The sequence below is a fragment of the Solanum lycopersicum genome, chromosome 1 (genome assembly GCF_036512215.1).
Source record: "Solanum lycopersicum chromosome 1, SLM_r2.1".
Lineage (NCBI taxonomy): Eukaryota > Viridiplantae > Streptophyta > Magnoliopsida > Solanales > Solanaceae > Solanum > Solanum lycopersicum.
In genome coordinates, this window is record NC_090800.1 from 12,380,500 (window position 1) to 12,404,470 (window position 23,971).

The following is a 23,971-nucleotide window of genomic DNA, read 5'->3' on the forward strand; positions in this document are numbered from 1 at the left end:
ACACTATGTTAAGGTAACATATAATTTGTATAAGTTGTCTAGGAAGTTTTAGATTCAAAGCTTCAAGAAATGTCCATGACGTCCGAAAAGAGTTTCTTTAGTGCCTTAGACTATTTGACTAGGTTTTAGGAGTCGAAATTGAATGGAATTAGGTAGTAAGTTGTCTAATACATATTAAAATAGGCTTAGGGTTGAAACGTTCGTATACGACTCCTCAATTACCAACCAAAGGGTCCTTGAGGAAGACCCTTCTTTTTGGCTAAAAGTAGTCCAAAGACACTGCCATAAATGATTGCTAACCAACGGGGCGTTATCAAATCAACATGGTGTCGATGGACACCGTAGAAGGTCCTTAAGTAAATTTTGTGAGGTTTTATTTTGGCAAGTGTCTTACAAAAATGAGAGATATGCAGCACAGAAGGGACACTACCGTTGACTGACCTACAACCGTTGGTAGGGGTCTCGTAGGTTAGGTCACTATTTTAACTGTCATATTTTAATTAGTCTAATTAATTAATTAGGTGGTTATTTAATTAGTAAGAGGTTAAGGGTGGTCTAATTGAGTTAGTTAATGACTTATAGAACACCCATAACATAATTAAACTAACCCAACCCTCATATTTTCCAAAACCCAATTGCTTCTTCCTTCACACTTCTTTCTCTCTGCCAAATAGAAGATTTCCATTGAAGGGCTAGTTAAAGGTCTAAGGGCATCAAAGGGGTGGTTGATCCATCATTCTCCATCAATTAACAAGGTATGGGATTCCTTTTACCAAAGGGTTCCTCCTAATTGATTTCAAAAAGATTAGTTTCATGTGGGTGTTCTTCTATTACGAATTTGATATTCTAAATTTCTTTGTTTATGATTTATTTAGTTGATTATGATTATATTATGATGTATTAAGATTCAACTATGGTAGTTCTTCATTAATTAATCTAAGTTGTGAAGTAGATCATGAATTATACCCAAATCCCTAACCCTAGTCTATGAACTAGTGATTAATTGTTCTATAGTGATTCAATTGACTTTATTATTGTGTTGATTACAATGGCGTGATGATACTACACCCATTGTTGGGTTTAATTGGATGTTTGAGTGTAAAACCTTTATGATTGCTTGTCAAGGACATTAGGGTAAGTCTTGTGTTCAATCCTTAACTTCAATTCTGACTACTTGTTTTTAGTGATGAAGTTATATTTAATTATACCTTATGATAATATTGACTAGGGTTGGTATGATGTTGAATTGGAATGTCTTGAATTATGACTTGTGAGTTGTTGGCTAAGATGTAATGATATATGCATGGTGATGACTTACCTATGTGCCTTATTATAATGTGAATATATAAATGTGCTAACCTAACATGTTTGAATTGAAATTAGAGGACAATACCCATGCAATTCATAATGATCTATGATGATGATTATATAAGGGGTATACCCTATGACCTCTACTAAGCTTTTATAAAAATGGATGACTTAAAGACATTTTATAAAGGGACTGTACCTTAACACCGAGTGAGCTTGGATATGAGGGGTAAAAACATCCCTAGGTGCGGAGGTGGGGTTCACCATAGCGGATAGCCTCCTGTCCAAAAAGGGCATAGAGTGATATTTCCAATAAAGGCCTCCAAGTTCCATAAACTATGTTGCCTTGGTAGGATTACTAGCTAGATGAATCCACCTAGATGCTTGTTCATGTTTGGTACTATTTTGAAAGGTAGACCACATTCCATCGGTGTATGGTTTTACAACACCGGAGTCCACTCTTAGCTCTTATAGTCTATGTAGGTTAGCGCAAGTGTTCCCCAAAGAAAAATGAAGTAATGAAGTAAGCACTAACTAGAGTGATTTAAGAGGATTGACTTAGCCTGAGTAGGGGTATGTATCTCTACCTATGCCATACATTAGTTAACTTGAGGGAAGCCGTAGGAGGTAGTTATTGTGTTCTATAATGCATATATTATGTATATGTTGACTTTACATGTTATTCACTCTATATGATGTTAGTTTCTCATGAGCATGTTGTCGGTGTATATTGCATAAATATTATAATGGTTACTCTTGATGTTATGATATGTGAAGTTAGGCAATTCTTGTGGTCCTTGATTTTTTTTACTTAATTGAGTGAGCTTAATGGGCTTTGATTGGTCATTGGACTTGTAGACTTGATAATGGGTTGTGGGTAACGGTCTAGTATGTGTTCAAATGTTATGAAGTTCTTGTATATCGCCTTGTAGTTATAATATGATGATTGAAGTTATTTGGCTATGCATATGTTGATCTGACTTAGTTTTCTTTACCTGTTTGGAATAAGCCATTGCTGTGATAATTATATGTTTTAGTGGTTAAGATATTTCCTTAAAGTCCGTAAATTAGATTTTTAAAGTAACTTGCATGTTTTCAAAAAATTGTACCTTTTCTAGACTAATTTCTATGTTGTGTTTGCATCGTTTCCATACCTAGTACAAGCAATGTGCTAACCCCTATTTTATCCGTTTTCCCAAATTTGTTAGGTTCTGGTCGTTGACGAGGTTGAGGCCATTGAATAAGACTTGGATCTTCATTATCCAAGTTGGGTAGGGCCTCACTTCTTCAAGCACAATTCCATTTTCTAGTATTAGATGTTGATTAGTCCTAAAGACACTCTGTTTATTCTCTTTCAATTGAGAATTATGATTATATAACCTATATGTGGCTTTTATATTATTTATGTATGGTCTATGCCCAATTGTTATACTCTTCTTTAGATGTTTATGATATGACACATCCATTTTAAGACTATATTGTATCTTATATATATTTGTACCATAAAAGTAGAAGACTATATAATCTTCTTATACGAAGGGTCTATGTATACTCGATATGAATATATTATGTGTATGCAAGAGGTCAAAGTAAACCTCATGAAGTCTTAGTCCTGTCAGAGGCAAGTCTGCATTTTTTATGTATTACTGTAATGATTAATGCTAAGAGGCAAGTCTTAGTCCTGTCAGAGGACGAAGATATCGTTTAAATCTAGGGGGTTCTCCCTAGATGTGACAATTGCACTATATAGGTATAATTTTTTTTTGTTATGGGACAAAAAAGTGATATAGTCATTGGGAATTCCAACAATAATTTTGTAGCATCATTCAACAAACAGAACGGGAATAAGCTCAACCTCGTGGACGAATTTGAGATGTTTTAAAACACAAATGGTGTACACACCTCCTCAAAATTTCAAAGGTGTTCTTTGAGGTCCTCATGAGTTAAACCTCCCAAACATTCCTCTTTGTTTGATCATTTGTAGTTACAATATAGTTATATGAAACACTGTCCTCCCGGTTATGGGATGTATTCGAATGACTTCCATAGTTTGAACAATATTGACATGCATATTTTTGAAATCACCCATGTCATTTTGACTGTAGTGACTATTATTTTGATTATCATGGTCACTCATTGTATTAGACCTGCAACTCAACCAAAAACAACACTAAATAACAATTTACTAAAACTAAGCAAACTAACAACCTAATTTCTCAAATGAATTCTCAACAACCAGTATCCAGTCGCGGCACCATTTTTGTAACACTGATATGTACTCTCTAAAATTGATTAAAAGAGACACTGTTTGTAATCATTAAAAATACCTAACTAAGAGTCCAAATAAAGACGTTTTTCTCTCTTAAGTAAATCTATCACTCATCATGTCTTTAATGAGGTGCTACAATGTGGTTATTATCACAACATGACTCATAAGTTGCTTGAAGTTATTGGACCTTGAGAAGTCTCGTGTGGCATGGTGTGACTTTTCTGTTTTAATCAAGGAGGTTTTCACATAAGCATTTTTGCTCTTTACTTTAAGCATTTACTGTTTTTTCTATTATTAATACAATCAAGGAACCTTATCTCTTAGCTCGTGGAGGATTAATAAAAGTCAAAAAACATAAATCTATCATTTCGTGGAGAATCAAGTGAACTTTTTTAAGATTAAAGTTTAAGCCTTCGGTGGTTAAAACCTCTTATTTCTTAAAAGATATATATATGAAACAAACAGAGGGGGACGATATGCTAAACCTCTGTTATTAAGCATTAATATACAGCCTTGAATAAAGCTCATATACAACAAAAACTTAAGAAATATCATAGATAGTGACTCATAATCTTTTTTTTTGCATGTCTTAAGCAGGGCATCACAATGACATCAATGGTGTATATACCTGATGCATCTTTTGGCAAACCATTAGGATAAAAAATCAAGACGTACTTCCTGTATAAATAATATTTAGCTAGTACATCTGCCACGTGATTTCCCTCTATGAAGTAATGTTTATCTATCACATTGGCCTGCAAATTCATTCTTCTAGACTCCATAGTAGCATCCCGCAGTATCAAGGCAATTTGGGATTAATCCTTAATTATATTGGCAATAACAAGGAAATCACATTCTAAAATAAAGTTTGAATAGCCATTTTCCACTAAAAAAGTTTGGATCAAAAATAGGCTGGTATGACCTCTCGTATATTGCTCGTACCTCTCCATCATAGTCCTTAACTCACCACCACCATAATAAGTCGGAAAACATAAATATTTCCATGAACACCTGTAGTATTGTTTCTTCCACATCACCAGTTCTCCAATAGATTCTACTCAGTTGTCTTTTAACCTATTTAAGGACTGATATTGTAAGACATACTTAATCAATATTGCTCATCCTCAAATGGAGAGGAGCTTTTTGTCCATGTTTTAGTTCCTTTGATAATTTTAGATACCATATCAGTGAAACTAGAAATGAAAGTTTTTCTGATGTACAAGTGGCAACCCAAATATGTTATAAGAAAATGCTTATGTGTATAACTAATAATCCTTTTTATTCTATATATATCATTCATAAAAGTCCTTGCAATAATCAAGAAACAACTTTTTTCCTCATTAATCTTCGGGCCACAACCTGAAGAAAAAAAGGATAATATCGTCAACATAAGATAACTGATTATCTTGAGGGTCTTGTCTTATGATTATAAAACCTTTAAAAAGTTGATTACTATTCAAATGTTTTAACATTTTAGAAATTTTTTTAGCTCTCTTAATGAAAAAAACGTTTTCTACATCTATTAACAAGGACAGGAGTATAATATATTACTAATGGATCTCCTCATAAGACTAAAATATCTTTCAGAAAAAATAAATATTCTTAAATTATCAAAAAGAAATTGACAATTAACTTAGTCATATCATATGCTTTAGACATATCCCGTTCAATGAACACATTGACTATGTCATTCTTCTATTAATGCCATGATTAATTTTCTGCGGTAAAAGAATATTTTCTGTAATCAATGTACCATGTATAAAACCAGATTGATTTTCAAAAATAATCATAGAAAAAATGTGGTCCAGTACATCATTTAGACCTTGGAAATGATCTTTTTAGTAAAGTTTCTAAGGTCAATAGGCCTTGTATCAGATAATGAATCAAGATTATTAACATTATGAATAAGAATTAGACATGAAGTAGAATACAACTTAGTCAACTCAGCCTCATTGAAATAACTTCGAACAAAATGAACCACTTCCTTTATATAATGCTCCAACCGGTGATAAAACTCAAATTACCTTCAAAATAAGTTAAAAGAGTAAGAGGTTGTTAGCAACAAATATTCCCAAGAAACATCAGGGTCGAATCCCACAAGATAAAATTTGTCGGCAATTGGAAAGACGTGATTTTGGTAACAAAATGATAGATTTGGGCAAAGATACTATCAAACAAAGTATACATAGGAATTAAAATTTTAGGAATTCAATCCACTCTCCACTATCCATTCCAATTAAAGACGTAAACTAATCATATATAGTCTTGATCATTACAAATCAACACTACTCTCCCAAATAGTTTTTTCTATTTCTATTATAGAACCTCAATTTCATATACACAATTACAACTATAATCTTAACAATATAAATCAAGGAATGGAGAAGAGAACACGAGATTTTACTATTCGGCACCCAATCTTGAAGCCCAAATATGAATTTCATGCAACCTACCTTACAAATCTTTAACCAAAAATATACACCTCAATTTTTTCTCTACTCTAAGTTTCTCTCAGTTCTTCTTTCGTCCTATTTACTTTTTTACCTTGTTTTCACTTGTTTTATTCAAATTTCTTCTAAATCAACTCTACATTAATTTTCCTCCAAACATTATGAAAACAACATTAAAAGAACCAATTTTAAACTAAAGCAATCCAATATAACTACGAAAAGAGCCTCAAATGAGTGAAAATCCTCAGTAACCCGTTCGAAAGAAAATTCTCCCAAAATCCATCAAGACAAGGCGAACAATTAGGATCCGTTCGAAGAACTGTATTATTAGCTTCCTCTTCATCAAGAATTTTTGTGAGATCATCATTCTAATTTTGGGTAATAAGTTGCACAATAAATTCCATAGATAGGGGGTTGCTTTGTCCATCTGATTTAGTAAGATTATTCTCAAACTTATTTAAAGCCTCATCAGATTTTTATTGGTCACTCTGTTCCAAATTACCTAGCTATGAAGTAGATCTCGTCTATCAAAAACAGCAGAAGTTCAATATGTCATTTGAGGTTCATAAGGTTATACTAAAAGCATGGAATCCATGTCAAAGAATATAACAAACAGCTATACTTTCCTCAAATATTAAAAATTCTTCTTGGCCAACCCTTAATTTGTTATTGAGAACAAGATGAGAAGACTTAGAACATTAATAAGTTGATCCTTCGTATGTTTACAAAGAATATGCATTTACCTAGTGAGTTAAGAGTAAGTAAATAGAACATGAAAACATTCACCACGGGAGAAAAGGAAAAGGGTAAAGCCATACCCCTTCCCTCTCTTGCACTTCCAGCTCATTATATATATCCCTTTTTTTTTATCATTATTTCTTCTAATGGACAATCATTTATTGAAAATCAAGGAGACGATAAAATCAAAATTTCAAGAAATTCAATAGTAACAATATGTTTCTCATGAATTCTACAGAGGGCAATATAGCTGTAGATTACAGTGCAAGACATGAGTTGCTAATATTGCAGGTATTTTTCTCTACGTTGTTATTTTATGCACTAAGAGTAGCATTTTTTGAGAAAAAATCATCATATTCTCTCTAGGTTGGTACAATGTGGAGTGGCCAAGTGATGTTCAGCTGTATATTCTTATTTTCCTACTGATTTAATAATAATCATGTTTCTTTACGACATAATAAAAAGAAACAAATGGAGGAAGGAGAAATGGAGCACACCTTTGCTCACACACAATAAAATACTACATGGCATTATGTCAGGCATGCAAACGATTTTTCTTGCCAACAAAAGGTGAACTTGCATTTACTGTTCCCTAACATTTAAAGCAAAGCACTTTGTGCAACAAAGACTTCTGAGTACTATTGAATATTTGGGAGAGAGCTGAAAGATGGATATTCTCTAAAACTACCAAATTCATCAGTCATTGGAATGAAAATTTTCATTTTACTCACATATAAAACATTTTAGCCTCGACAAGAGTTTTCTCCATATCAATTTGGAAAAGGAATAAAGGTTTGGATATAAACGTAGTTAAATGCTGACCCAAATTTTTGTGTCTCTTGAACAGAAACACAATAATGTCATAAAACTGTAATACCATTATGATCGTTGTACAATAAAACATTAGCAATAACTCTTACTGGCATTTTTGGCAATTAGTTAAGCTCATTGACATAATCTTTCAATTTGGAGACAGTTTGGTTTTGCATATAAAATAAAATGTAACATATAAGTCAATTATTGAACTACCAAACCTAAGACCTGCAAATCTACGATTATTGACTAACTATGGTCTGCATTTTTGTGCAATCTTGCTTCATGGAAGTTGCTTTTTCATGTATAACCTACAATCACACTGCAAATGACATTTAAACAAATAGAAGACTAAGCAAACTTCATGAGAAATTGAATCTTATGATAGGACATGGAAGATTCATATGTATGCTGAAGTCAAGTAGACTGTTGATAAAAAAAATTGAAGGGAAAATAAATCAACCTTGACGACAACTCTAATCAAGGGGAACCTTTATTTTCTTGCCTTCTTGCTAAACGCCCATAATAGATGATTCGACTTCCACAGAACCATTATTGATACGAAGAAACTGCAAGAAGCCTATTAGAGACAGGTTTTTAAATATTCACATCATATATAGTTTGTTTATTGATCTAGAAGCTGCAGACACATTATACAACCAGGAACAGTTGCCAAGATATTATTCTAAAAATACAGATTCATAGCAATTTTAAGAATACAAGTTTTACCTAATCCAATAGCCGTTCATATGGTTACTGTGAACACATTGGAATGATTATATACACCTGCACAATACCAGGAAAGTGTTTAAGCAATAGAGATAAATGAATATAAAGGAAACACAAATATTTCTCCACACAACTCAAGACACACTAACCAAACCAAGTAACTATAGTATTTCCACAACCATTAAGGTTGAAGAATTACGAATAAAACCAAAGCAGTAGAGAACTTAATTGATCATATTAAAAAGATACATGGAATAAAAAGTATGCCAAGTAGCAATATTAGACCAGCGGAACTATTAACTTTTTGAATATGAGCAATTAATCAAAGAGCAGGTTGGAAGAGTATAATAAGATGAACTTCATCTTTCCAGCATATTCTCCCACCTTTGTTTTCTGCAAAAACACAGTCTCTCTCACACACACCTATACACATATCTTACACAATAGAATGACAACTAGCTATTCTAGAAAGGGAAGCAACAACAATTCAAAATATAATATGATAAACTAGCACGAACCTTAAACATAATCCAAAAATTTTGTCTCATCTTCACCAAATAACCCATGAGGTCACATAGCAATCTTATGTGTTTTATAACTACATTATATGAGATATAATGAGAGAGGAGACATGGAAGGGCTGAGTGAAAGAAAGAGTCATGCTACCTCCCAAAAGTATGGCAGTATTGAGTAGGGGTAGGCAGCGTATAACTTTAAGAGCAAAAATGTGGATCGACATATGACACATAAACAAGACAACTTTTATAGACATGTACATTTATAGTAAGGGAAGTATTTTTGGCAATACTTCCCTACCATAACAGACATCAACACCATATGATATACAAATTTGCCATTGTTGGGCATGTAAAGTTTTGTAACTAAAAAATAGACACTACTTGATCAAACAAATAATATTAATGTCCCTAGAATAGAAAAAGGCTCTACCTTTCCCTTTTTATGGTGTCATCGTCGATCTGTCCGTTGTCGTCAAATTGAGTCTAGTGACACCTACCTTAAAATAATAAAATAGAGATATTATTTTTTATAGACTCCCAACTAAAAATAATTATATATGTATAATATATACTAGATGGGCACGGCCAGTGTTGAAATTTTATATTGGGAAAATTAACAATGTCTTACAAAAAAAATACTTTACTTAAAAAAATAAACCCTTCATTAGTGAAAATAGTCATTTAACCCTTCTTATTTCTCCAACAAAAAAATGAGCAGGCAAAAACATACTTAATTCTGTTTTTCTTGTTGGTTATGATGTTGTACACTTAATACACATTTATCAATAGGAAAAATAGAAATGGGGCTTTTAGTTTGTTGACTAACTTTATTCACATTAGATTGTGTGTTGTTTCTCACTCATTTGGAAAGATTTAAATTAGCAAGTGTCAACATCTTCTACAAATATAAACCTATATTTTGCTGCAAATGCCAACAACAATAGTATATCTCTCTTGCACTTTCTCTTTTTATTTTCATTATTCACTGTACATCTCTCTTATAGTTGCATCTCAAGAAGCAGCTTATTGAAATTCTTCACCTTAGCACATCTAACAAAAAATGTTTACTTTTGCTAAGACTTAACATAAGGGATAATATCCAATATGCTCTTAAAAATAAAAAGAATGAAGAAAGAAAAAAGAAATTGAAAGAAATTATTCTTGAATTCAATATGTGAATTACTTATTATGCTATTAGTAGAAACATTACCATTGACTTCTTACTTTTAAACCTACTGCAAATAACCTCATAAAATTATTAGTTATCTTTATGACTTGAAAAAACAAAAGTCAAATCTTGTGGTATGCATATTACTTTATGAAACTGAGGTTAAATCTTCTCATCTTTCTTTATTTATTGATGAGAATAAATCAATTTATATATTAAAAAAATGTAAATGAGGGGAATATATTACAACCAAAATATCTAATGTTAAAAGTTACTAAATGGCAAACTAATTTGGGGTATAATATCAACCACTTCATGTCCCTACGAAAATTTATTATGGTTATCTTATACCTCTTTTTCTTTTTACGTGATTTTATTTAATATACCTGTATTTGTTGCATTATAAAACTGTATTTTAGGAAGTGAGCATCCCTCTTAGTAGTAGGATCCGAGGAAAGAATTAAGAATCTTATGTATTACAACCAACTAGCGTGGATTCATACCTATAAGTTGAAATAAGAAATATAAACAAAAGCTTACCTATGATTCATGAGTCGTTAAACTTTAGTGACGATCTCATATATGTAATTAATTTGATAAACTGCAAAATACTAAATTTGACCAATCTCATCATTATCCACAGGAGTAGGAATATCTAGTTTCATCATAGTCATCTTAGTTTCTTATATTGATTCTGATAAAGCATCATTTGTTAGAACCCAAATATGTTGCTTATACCATTATGTTATCTCTTACGCCCTCCAAGAAAACAGTCTGGCATAATTTCTTTGTTATAAACATGACATTGTTAACAATTATATAGTACTATATTTGAACTGCATTTCCTCACTTTATTTTGAATACTAATCCTGATTTAATAAAAACCAAATCTTCTTCTACAATTTCTATTGTCTGTTTTTTTTGGATATCTCCTTACGGAAAATAAGATACACAAGAGAATTAATTTATAAGAAGATTAAGAAAAAAATTGTTATTTAGTAGATGACCAGCTCGCACGAGAGGTAGGACATTATATAGGAACCAAATAGTAGCAGAGAAAATTTAGATGTCAAAAATAAAAGTTAGTATAGTGTAACACAATCCTATCCCATAAAGAAATAGCCAGAACCAAACATTGATTAATAGCAGAGAAAACATAACTTGGTTGTAACAGAATTTAAAGATTTACATAGTTGTATTCTATTTTAAAGATTCTAGTGAGCTTTTCTTCAAAAGGTCAATAGACGAGGCCAATCTCGTAGGTACTGTCGAATCATTGTTCATTGGGGCTCGTTTAACATTTAAAATGGGTTGTTTTGCCATGGTGACCAACCAGCTCCATAGATAAGGTCGCTCGAGGCTACTCACAAAAAGTTTATACTTAATACGAGGATACCTTTTCACTTGTGGAAATTTTAGAATCTATTTGATTTCTACTCTCATATGACTCTTTCAAGAATTTTACACTATTTCAAATGGATGTGAAAAGTGTGTTTTTAAACGATTTTATAAGAGAAAAAATTATCGTCAAATAACCGTGCTTTTTAAAATCCTTCTTGTCCTGATTTTGTTTAAAAACATTCCATGGATCTTTGCAGAGTAATATAAGTTCCAAAAGCTTGGTATGAAAGATTGAGTTCGTTTTTACTGAAAAATAATTTCCAAAGGTGGAAAATTTACAACACTCTCTTCATTCAAAGATGTGGTTTATACATTCTTATAGTTCAAATATATGTTGATTATACTATTTTTTAATGTTTTAATCCTTCTTTACACGAGAATATTGCAAATCTAATGAAAGTAGAATTTGAAATGTGTCTTCTGGGAAATGTCACATTCAATCTCTTATTTCAAATTAACCATTAAACTAATGGAACATTCATTAGTCAAGAAAAGTACACCAAGGAATTTATTAAGAAGTGTGGACTCAAAAAGGGAAAAGCCTTTGGTACCCCAATGAGTTAGTCCAAGTTTCTTTAAATTGATGCATCTGGAAAACACGTGGATAAAAAGATGTATAGAGAGATAGTTGGCTCATTAGTAAATATTACAGCCAGTCTACCCGATATAATGTATATTATATGCATGTGTGTAGGATTTTAAGCTGCTCCAAAGGAATCACATCTTATGGTAATAAACCGAACCATTTGCTACCTAATTAGAACCACGGAGCCGGGATTATGGTATTCTAATTCTAGTCACTTTGATTAAATTGCTTATTCGAATTCTGACTTTGCAGGTGACAAAAACAACCAAACAATAGTGGAACATGTCAAATCTTGGGGCATTCTCTGTTCTAATGGCATAGAGAGAAACAAGTTTCGGTTTCTTTATCCACCACAAAATCCGAATAATTAGTTGTTGGAAGTTGTGGTACTCAAATTTTATGGATGATGCATCAATTACTTGATTATAATCTTTCAGATGAAATTGTACCGATTATCTATGATAATACTTCCATCTTTCAAAATATATTGTGCATCATTCTAGGGCTCAGCATATCCACATAAATCATCATTTTATTCGTGATTACATTGACAATTGTGATTTTTCACTCGAATTTGTAGACTCTAAAAATCAATTAGCTGATATTTTTACTAAACCTCTTCTTCAGGAAATATTTTGCTCTCTCAGAGATCGCCTTGGCATTAAATGCGTTGACTAATCCCATTGTACATTACTGTTTACTTATTTTATTTCCTTATACAATTAATGTGTTTTCTCATTTTTTTTGTTCTGTAATTATGGCCCGTTGCTGCCTCTTCCGCTTCCCCTTCTTCCTAACAAATACCCTTTCCTTTCCCTTTCTCATCTGATCCCCTTTTTTTTCCCTCATCTTTTTTCTTTTTATTTGTTCTTTCCTCTCTCTCTTCTACTCTTCATCTCACCATGACAAATAATTGCCCCCTGACCTCAATGAAATCCTCTATTTCTTTGAGTTCCTCAAAAGTAGACATCATCTCTCTCTCTCTTTTTTGATTCTCCGTAGGATCCGTGGATACTTTGTTTGATACCTCAAAGAAGTTAGATTCTACTACTAATCAGAAAGCATCAAACAAGCCTTGTGTCTATGTTACAGGATCTCTCTCAAACGCAAACATGCAATGATTCTGGGGTATCGAATAGAAGAAGATGTATGATCGCTTCAAAACTCGCCCTATTGTTCCCGATCTAGTTTTAGATCTCTGTCAATTAAAGGACTCTCACTTCCCGGTAAGCTTCTATCTCAAAGCACACAAACTGTCTCTCTTTTTTAGTTTGTGTGGTCTTCAGCTTTTTGACGAAGCGTTTCACCTTCTTTATGTGAATCTCCCCATCTCACCTAAGAGTGGTGAGTTATAGTTGTTGGTGCTGGTTAAGCAATTCATCATCAATGAAAAGTTATTCGAAGATGTGTTTGGTACTAAGTTCATTGGAATAATTTTGTACATGAAAAAAGCATGACCTAATGACTTTGAAATTTCTCTTAAAGGTGCAAAAGAGTAGTGGCTTAACCCGACTATTACATTTCTGACTTTGGGCCCTTATCGCTATGTTTCTAGAATCGTATTCTCGCACATATCCCGGACAAAAATTTTATCCCCAGAAGGGCTTGAGTAATATTTCTACTCCTGATGTATTTGTTCCCTAGTTTCTCCTTAAAAAATAGTGCATCAACTAGGCTGAATGGTACAAGGTGTACATTTTTGGAAGTTTTGAAGACTTGAATCCATCGGCAAGTCTGCCCTCTGGATTGCTCATCTCGAGGATTATTGTGGACCGTCTAGTGGATCTTTCTTTGTTTACCCCCTCTCTTATAAATGCAACTTATGATTTTCATACTTTTTCTAGTACGGGGTATGTGCAAGTGGGTGAAAAGTTGGTAAAAAGGACGGGGTATGTGCAAGTTGGTGAAAAGTGGGTAAAATAGTACTCAGTAAAACCTCGGGTGGACTCTCCCTAAACCTCAAAAATCACGGCGGATTCTGCCGGTCTTTTATTGCAAAACAATGAAGTTGTTAAAACTAGACTCTGAGTTATAGAACGATACTTGGAAACCCTTCATGATGCAATGGCGTTTACAGAAAGATATTAGCCGTTATATCGGTAATTTTTCAACATCCATGACAATGATCAAGCATGAAGGTATCTCAACGGTAAATCGCTTAATCCAACATGTTGACTCTCTCAAAAGTGGAGTCAACTCCTCCAACAATGAGCTTGTTGTTACAGTTCAGACCTTATACTCCAGTCTTTCGTGAAATTTTGAACGTTCTTACAACACCTTTTATGAGAAAGTGATTAACTCCCTCAAGTACTTTTGAGGTGGTCCTTAACTCTAATGGTTGACCTTTACTTTTTGCACTAACTTTTAATAGGGGCATGTACCTCTATATCTCTTGGACTATTGTTTTTTTGTCTTTTAATCTTAGACTACTCTGTTATATATTTTCTTTTCTTAAATCTAGTATGCTTTTTGTTATTCTTTTATATTATGAAAAAGGGGGAGAAAACAAATCTATCTTTCTTGCTCCTTCGTGAGACAGGGGGAGATAAGATGGGGAGAGTTGCATGCATCAATGAACTAAGACATGAAACCTCAGGGAAGTCCAACTAACTTTAAGTAAAATAGACTATCAAGATTATTATTAATATTGTGATAAATTTTGTAATTATCAAAAAGGGGAAGATTGGTAACTCCTTAGAGTTAGTTGATTTTGAAAATAAACACTTAAGGCATTGATATTAATTTTTGTAGGTCAAAAAATTCAAAAAGGAAATCATCAATATAAATGACTTCAAGAACGAAAAGAATATTGGCTTGAAGTTGCAGAAAAGCATTGGAAAGGCAAGATTCAAACCTAAAGGACAAAAGAAGGAAAGGAATATATGGTTAATCGACGTATGGAGAAAGTTTAAATGAAGTAGAATACTTAAACACTTGGCACAGATCACAACCAAATCATCAACAAAGGATAATCCGTGAACCAAAACACAAGATAAGAAGTATGTCGATCATACAAGGAAATGATCACAGCATCAAAAGGAAAGAAGAAGAAACGTTTACTTCATGGATAAAGATCAACTGAATCGCCTTAATCAAGGACCCCCTTAATTGATCCTTGTTTGAGATAAAGCCCTATGGTTTTTCCATACAAGAGCACAAATCCTCATCTACACTAATTGACCTACTTTTTTAGTGTGAAATACGCAACTTTGCTTTAGCTTAGCAAACAGTTTTCTTTTGTCTTTCATAAATCTTTGTAAGCACGTGAATGATAAAATTTAAAATAATAGAGAAAATAAATAATTTCAGTGTAGGTATAAAAGTTGAAACAGTGTCAAGGTAGAAATTGGATTTGCATATCAAGGCAGGATAAACCTCCAAATTTCTGTAACATTAGGATATCTTTAAATATCTTAAAGAAAACCCTTAAAACCCAAGGGAGCTTGACTAGACACCGCATTTGTAATCCGAACAAGGATAAAACCTTTTGTGTGAATTATTATTGCAACTTTCAATTATTGTTTATCTTACTACTAACTTGCATGTGAGACTACTATCGAGTACTTGTAGTTTACTAAGTGAATTTTAAATTTACCCCTCCCCCCCGAATATCACAATAAACTTAATAAGAAATAAGGGTTTTAGCTAGATTGAAACCCTAGTTTTGTGGTGATTCCTGTAACACAAGGATAACAAAACTTTCATTAAGAGTGAGCAGTTAATTATATTTTTTTTTTATCCAAAGATATATTAATATGTATATGCACCATACATATGAATGTGGGTCCGTCTCTAATAACAAAATGAAGTTACATTATTAGTGAAAATCATTAGTGTATGTTTCAGTCTCTGATACGACATGTTAAAGAATAAACATTTATGCTAATAAAGAAATTAATATACATGTATACCAGGATATTCAATGAGCTTATCTAAGAAAGAAAACAAAATTAATCTCCCTTTTCCCTATCATACGCTACATTAACTTTCGTGATTGAATCGAGTGCAGGTATTAATCCTAATGAACACAACTGGACCAATTTATACGATTCCACTGAAAAGGTCATTAATTTTGTTGCACAATATATAATCTAATGAAATGAAGAACATTTAATTAATATAAAAATGAAAATTTTATGGTAAACTACTTTATGATATGCAATTATCATATTAGGATTATTAGTAGTGAATTCTAGAATTGTCACGACCCAAATCCGGTCCGCGACTGGCACCCACACTTACCCTCCTATGTGAGTGAACCAACCAATCTAACCTTAACATTTCAATATAATATCAACATAAAGTAATGCGGAAGACTTAAACTCATTAATAAAATCAATAACTATTATTATTCAACATCTATTATTCCCAAAATCTGGAAGTCATCATCACAAGAACATCTACTTTAAACTACTAATTCTAAGAGTTTCTATGAAGCTAAAAATACAAAAGAAGCTAGTCCATGCAACAAGTTTAAGGCATCAAGACATGAAGAAGAAGATCCAGTCCAAGCTAGAAGCGTTAGCTTACCCTGAAGATCCGGTGTGACGAAGACTGGCTTGAGTTACTGTTGAGTCGAAGATGACGGCACGTTAGCTGCACTCCACAAATAACAAGAAGAAAAACATAAAAGTAGGGGTCAGTACAAAACACGGGTACTGAGTAGATATCATCGGCCAACTCAAAATAGGGAACAATATATATCAAATATTATCGTAAATCAACTATAAAACTCAACATGTAGCAACAACAAGTACTATAATCATCAATAAGTACTATCAAGTTCATCCATGAGGACTCAAGCCTCAACACCATACTCATTTGGGAATTAAGTTTATTAAGTTGAGTATATTATCATCTTTCAAGGTTCATTATCTTTCTTTCTCTTGTGTCGGTACGTGACACTCCGATCCCCTACTAGTATGTGTCGGTACGTGACACTCCGATCCCTTAATTCTATGTGTCGGAACGTGACACTCCGATCCCCTACATGTGTCGGAACCTGACACTCCGATCCCCTACATGTGTCGGTACGTGACACTCCAATACCCTACATGTGTCGGTACGTGACACTCCGATCCCCTACATGTGTCGGTACGTGACACTCCGATCCACTAATATCATTCTCTAATTCATCAAGCCTTCTCTATTCCAAGGCATCATCAATCCCATTACTTTAATTCATCAAGCCTTCTTCTATACCAAGGCATCATCATTAATAATGTATATTAAAGTTTCTTTTCAAGATTTGGGATTCAATATTTTCATCATGCTTATCTTATCACAATCACATAATCATATTCATGCAAACATACCATTAAGCATATAGTAGGGTTTACAATACTACCAATACATATCATTCACTATTAAGAGTTTACTTATGAAAGCATGAAAACCATAACCTACCTTCACCGAAGAATTGAAATCAAGCAAGTTAATCCTCAAAGCTTGGTGTTTTCCTCTTCTTCTCGATCGTTTCTCTCTCTCCCTTCTTGTTCTTTCTATTTTCTTATTCAAATCCTCTTTCTTTTACCCTAATTAGTATATAATTAAGAATAAAAGATGGCAATTGTAACCCACTAATTAACTTAGGGTTACCTATTTTAACCCCTCAAGAATTTTAGTTATTAATATAACCCCACGAAATCTATAATTATGTAAAGAATAGTCCAAAAACGTCCCTTAAAACGTGTAAGGAAATCCGATTCTTCCTGGGATTTGCGCAACCTGTGATGGGCCATCGTGTCTGCGACGGTCCGGTCTGCATGTCGTCGCAAGGGTCAGAGAGTTAACTTCCACTGAACAATCTATGACGGTCCGTCACGCCTGTGACGGTTTGTCCTGCCATTCTGTCACGAAGTTCAGAGAGTCGATTTTCAGTACCCAATTTCAGATTTTCTAAGTGTTTTGAAACGAGACCCTGCGACGGTCCATCGTGCCCATGACGGATCATTGTTTGGTCCGTCGCCTCAGCCTGTTTTTCCAGAATTGAAGTTTGTTGCTCAAAACGACTAAACAGGTCGTTACAATAGATACCTATTTATGACACATTAGTAGGTGTTACCCAATTCTTCACTGTCTCAATCTTAGAAGGATCCACCATCACTCCATCCTTAGAAACCACGTGCCCCAAGAAGGACAATGCATCTAGCCAAAACTCACACTTAGAGAACTTGGCATAAAGCTTTTTCTCCCTCAACATTTCCAATACCATTCTCAAATGCTCTTCATGTTCCTTCTTGCTCTTTAAGTATACCAATATATCATCAATAAATACGATCACGAAGAGGTCCAAATATGGCTTAAAAATCCCATTCATCAAGCTCATGAACGCAGCAGGGGCATTCGTAAGACCAAAAGACATCACTACAAATTCGTAATGCCCATACCTCGTTCGAAAAGCAGTCTTTGGCACATCCGTTGCCCGTATTTTCAATTGATGATAACCGGATCTCAAGTCAATCTTAGAGAAGACACAAGCACCTTGTAACTGATCGAACAAGTCATCAATGCGAGGAAGAGGATACTTGTTCTTTATGGTTACCTTATTCAGTGGTCTGTAGTCTATGCACATTCGAAAACTCCCATCCTTCTTCTTCACAAACAAAACCGGAGCACCCCAAGGAGATGCACTTGGTCTAATAAAGCCTTTGTTTAACAACTCTTGAAGTTGGGCTTTTAACTCTCTTAACTCCGCGGGAGCCATTCTATAAGGGGGTATAGAAATGGGGCGTGTGCCCGGTTCAAGATCGATACAGAAGTCAATATCCCTATCTGGTGGCATACCAGGAAGATCTGCAGGGAACACATCCAAAAACTCGCGGACTACCGAAACCAACTCAATCGAAGGTACTTGGGTAGTGTCATCCTTGAGATGTGCCAAGAATGCTAAACACCCTTTACTAACCATTTTCTTAGCACGAAGAAAGGAGATGATACGCACCGGATTGGAAGTGTAGTCACCCTCCCAAACTAACGCATCTGTCCCAGGCTTGTCTAACGTCACTGTTTTAGCATTACAATCCAAAATTGCAAATTGCGGAGAAAGCCAAGTCATACCCAGAATTACATCAAAATCATCCATTTCTAAGATAACAAAATCTACATAAGTGTTGCACCCCACAAAAGTTACAAGACAAGACCTATACACCTTTTCAACTATCACAGACTCACCCACCGGAGTAGAAACACGAATAGGTATGTCAAGCAATTCACAATGTAAATTAAGACCATTAGCAAATGCGGAAGATACATAAGAAAATGTGGATCCGGGATCAAATAATACAGAAGCCATGCAATCACAAACCAAAAGATTACCTGTGATGACAGCATCAGAAGCCTCTCCTTCAGACCGCCCAGGGAAAGCGTAACAATGGGCCCTATCGTTCGTCTGTCCGTTGCCCCTACCATGTTGTGATGTAGTGGCCCCAGTTTGCCCATTACCTCTGCCGTTTTGGTGACCACCATTACCTCGACCACCACGTCCTCCAGAATAACGGCCTCTACCATGACCACCTCTACCTCTAGCTATTGGGGGTCTATAACTTTGTCTGGGACAATTTTTCCTAATATGTCCAATCTCCCCACATCCATAACATTCTCTGGAGTCAAGCATAGGACCCTCGGAGAAGTGTTGACCAGTCTGAGGTGGTCCCCCAACTACAGTCTGTAGTGAAGACTGAATTGGTCGGACCGAGTAACTTCCCGAACCCTGTCCTCTAGTGTAAGAACCATTAAACTCACCTCCCTTCCGAAACCTTTTTGATGTCGATGTTGTGGTGAAGTCGTCTGGCTTCACTCCTTCCACTTCTATCACAAAGTCTACCACTTCTTGGAAGGATTTTGCCGTTGCCGCTATCTGTAAGGCCGAAATCCGCAATTCTGACCTCAACCCCTTCACAAACCGGAGAATCCGCTCTTGAGGAATGAAACAGAGTTGAGTGTCATATATGGTTAGTGCACGAAACTTAGCCTCATAAGCATTAACCGACATCCTACCTTGCTCTAGGCTCAAGAACTCATCCCTTTTCCTATCCCTCAAAGTCCGGGGGATATACTTCTCCATAAAAAAGCTAGAGAATGAGGCCCAAGTCATAGGCGGTGCCTCTGTTGGTTGACACTCAATATGTGACCGCCAACACATTTTGGCGTTCCCTTGAAACTGATAACTCACGAACTCAACACCAAACCGTTCTACTATACCCATCTTGTGTAGTAGCTCATGACAGTCAACAAGAAAATCGTAAGCATCCTCAGATTCCGCACCCTTGAAGACTAGAGGTTTCAATTTCAAGAACTTACTGAAAAGTTCATGCTGATCATTTGTCATTATAGGTCCAGTAGTCAGACGTGGAAACGTGCCTATTTCCAATGGAACATTCATGCGGGGAGCCATAGTAGCCGCATGTTGTACCTCCGGAGCCTGAGGTGCTGGTGCAGAAAACACTGGGGGTGTCTGGCCCTGATCAGATAACCCGCTAAGATAAGCCAGAACCTGATTGATCATCTCTGGGTAGGTTGGGGTGGCATTTCCTCATTCTGTACTTGCTCATTCACCCCATCCTCCCCCTCTCTTACTACTTCCTCAGTCGGTGGAGGAGTCACCGCCCTAGTACCAGATGGGCTCGGTGCTCGTCCCCTTCCTCTAGAGGACGTCCTCCCATGACCTCTACCACGGCCCCTTGCCGCTGTTCTTCCTCGAGCCACAGCCCAGTGGCTGGCTCAGTTGTTTCTTGTCTGGCCGGTGTTGGTGTTGACGTAGTCGTTGCTCTAGTTCTAACCATCTGCGAAAGAGAGTGAAGATGGTCAGATACCAATTCGTATCGCCTAGATACCAATTGGACTCAAGTAGTAGCACGAAAGAAAGAATGAAAGAGTGAAATTTTCCTAAAGTCTTATAGCCTCTCAAGGAAAAGTAAAGGCGTCCCCCTACCGTTCCTTAAGACTCTACTAGACCTGTTCTTGTGTGATGAGACCAACGAACCTAATGCTCTGATACCAAGTTTGTCACGACCCAAATTCGGGCCGCGACTGGCACCCACACTTACCCTCCTATGTGAGCGAACCAACCAATCTAACCTTAACATTTCAATATAATATCAACATAAAGTAATGCGGAAGACTTAAACTCATTAATAAAATCAATAACTATTATTATTCAACATCTATTATTCCCAAAATCTGGAAGTCATCATCACAAGAACATCTACTTTAAACTACTAATTCTAAGAGTTTTTAAGAAGCTAAAAATACATAAGAAGCTAGTCCATGCGGGAAGTTCAAGGCATCAAGACATAAAGAAGAAGATCCAGTCTAAGCTAGAAGCGTTACCTCACCCTGAAGATCCGGTGTGACGAAGACTGGCTTGAGTTATTGTTGAGTCGAAGATGACGGCACGTTTGCTGCACTCCAGAAATAACAAGAAGAAAAACATAAAAGTAGGGGTCAGTACAAAACACGGCTACTGAGTAGATATCATCGGCCAACTCAAAATAGGGAACAATATATATCAAATATTATCATAAATCAACTATAAAACTCAACATGTAACAACAACAAGTACTATAATCATCAATAAGTACCACCAAGTTTATCCATGAGGACTCAAGCCTCAACACCATACTCATTTGGGAATTAAGTTTATTAAGTTGAGTATATTATCATCTTTCAAGATTCATTATCTTTCTTCCTCTTGTGTCGGTACGTGACACTCCGATCCCCTACTACTATGTGTCGGTACGTGACACTCCGATCCCCTAATTCTATGTGTCGGAACGTGACACTCCGATCCCCTACATGTGTCAGAACGTGACACTCCGATCCCCTACATGTGTCGGTACGTGACACTCCGATCCCCTACATGTGTCGGTACGTGACACTCCGATCCCCAACATGTGTCGGTACGTGACACTCCGATCCACTAATATCATTCTATAATTCATCAAGCCTTCTCTATTCCAAGGCATCATCAATCCCATTACTTTAATTCATCAAGCTTTCTTCTATACCAAGGCATCATCATTAATAATGTATATTAAAGTTTCTTTTCAAGATTTGGGATTCCATATTTTCATCATGCTTATCTTATCACAATCACATAATCATATTCATGCAAACATACCATTAAGCATATGTTAGGATTTACAATACTACCAATACATATCATTCACTATTAAGAGTTTACTTATGAAAGCATGAAAACCATAACCTACCTCCACCGAAGAATTGAAATCAAGCAAGTTAATCCTCAAAGCTTGGTGTTTTCCTCTTCTTCTCGATCGTTTCTCTCTCTCCCTTCTTGTTCTTTCTATTTTCTTATTCAAACCCTCTTTCTTTTACCCTAATTAGTATATAATTAAGAATAAAAGATGGCAATAATAACCCACTAATTAACTTAAGGTTACCTCTTTTAACCCCTCAAGAATTTTAGTTATTAATATAACCCCACGAAATCTATAATTAAGGAAAGAATAGTCAAAAAACGTCCCTTAAAACGTGTAAGGAAATCCGATTCTGCCTGGGATTTGCGCAACCTGTGACGGGCCGTCGTGTCTGCGACGGTCCGTCCAGCAGGTCGTCGCAAGGGTCAGAGAGTTAACTTCCACTGAACAATCTATGACGGTCCGTCACGCCTGTGATGGTCCGTCCTGCCATTCCGTCACGAAGTTCAGAGAGTCGATTTTCAGTACCCAATTTCAGATTTTCTAAGTGTTTTGAAATAAGACGCTGCGACGGTCCGTCGTGCCCATGACGGATCGTCGTTTGGTCCGTCGCCTCAGCCTGTTTTTCCAGAATTGAAGTTTGTTGCTCAAAACGACTAAACAGGTCGTTACAAGAATAATTACTATTTATAGCTTATCTTTTAATTTTATAGAAAAATAGTAAATACGCAAAACTATCTACAATTTAGTTGAAACATTAGGACTTTCTAGGCTAATATTTATTTGCTCAGAAAAATTGCGACTTGTCCAAAAGAGTATAACTTTTTATTAGTTTTTCGCGTATAATTGTATTTGTTTCATTAATTTTTCTTATATTTTAAAATTGAGCGAATAACATCAATTTTATCAAATATATTGTGTCAAAATAAAAAGATGATAAATATCCAATTCAAACTAAATTAGATTGGATCAATATGAAGTGAGACAAAACGGGGGAGATATTGAGTCAAGACCCAACTCAACAGAATTTCCGCTTAGTTTAATTATTTTATTAGTTATTTTAATATATTTTAGTACACAATAACAATACTGATAAAAATATTTTATGAATATATATATATATATATATATATAAAGAATTCGTATTACTACAAAACAACGAACTTTTTCGTGGTCTGCTGAAAAAATGGTAATTAAACATGTGAAAATTAAACGCCTTACAATATACAGAGCCATTTATGTTGGGGAATTTGAAATTTATATATAAACAATGAAATTTTTCATTTATATCAAATAAAAAGTTTAAAAGAAAATTCAAATGAATATACCTTCGCCCCTTCTAGATTCACCCTTACATATAAGTGAATAAAATGTAGGAATTTTTTATCTATAGAAATAAACAAATGATATCTTATGGTAGTTTCAGATCTCTTATATATAAAAAAAGTCTATTTGTTATAAAAAAAAATAAGTCATAAAAAAAATTGAATTTTTAACTATCCTGTCACGCCCAAGGCCTACACCTTTGTAGGGATTGGCACTTGATGACAATTACTTGTCTCGAGCGAACCGTTGGCTTGACTTACATAACTCAGTGGAAGACTAAACTCAATTCAATGAAGAAACAGAGCAAGGTTAAAAGTAGTACTTAATATGATATTCTGGCCAAATTGGCACTTATGTCTCAACACTTGAATATATGAAATTATAAAGTACATGAGACTCGAAAACTGAACTACTTAGTGTATATGAAGCCTCTAAATTAACTAAGATGGATTTTGGGACAAACCCCACAACATCCTAATGAAAAGAACTAGAAAAGCAATCACAA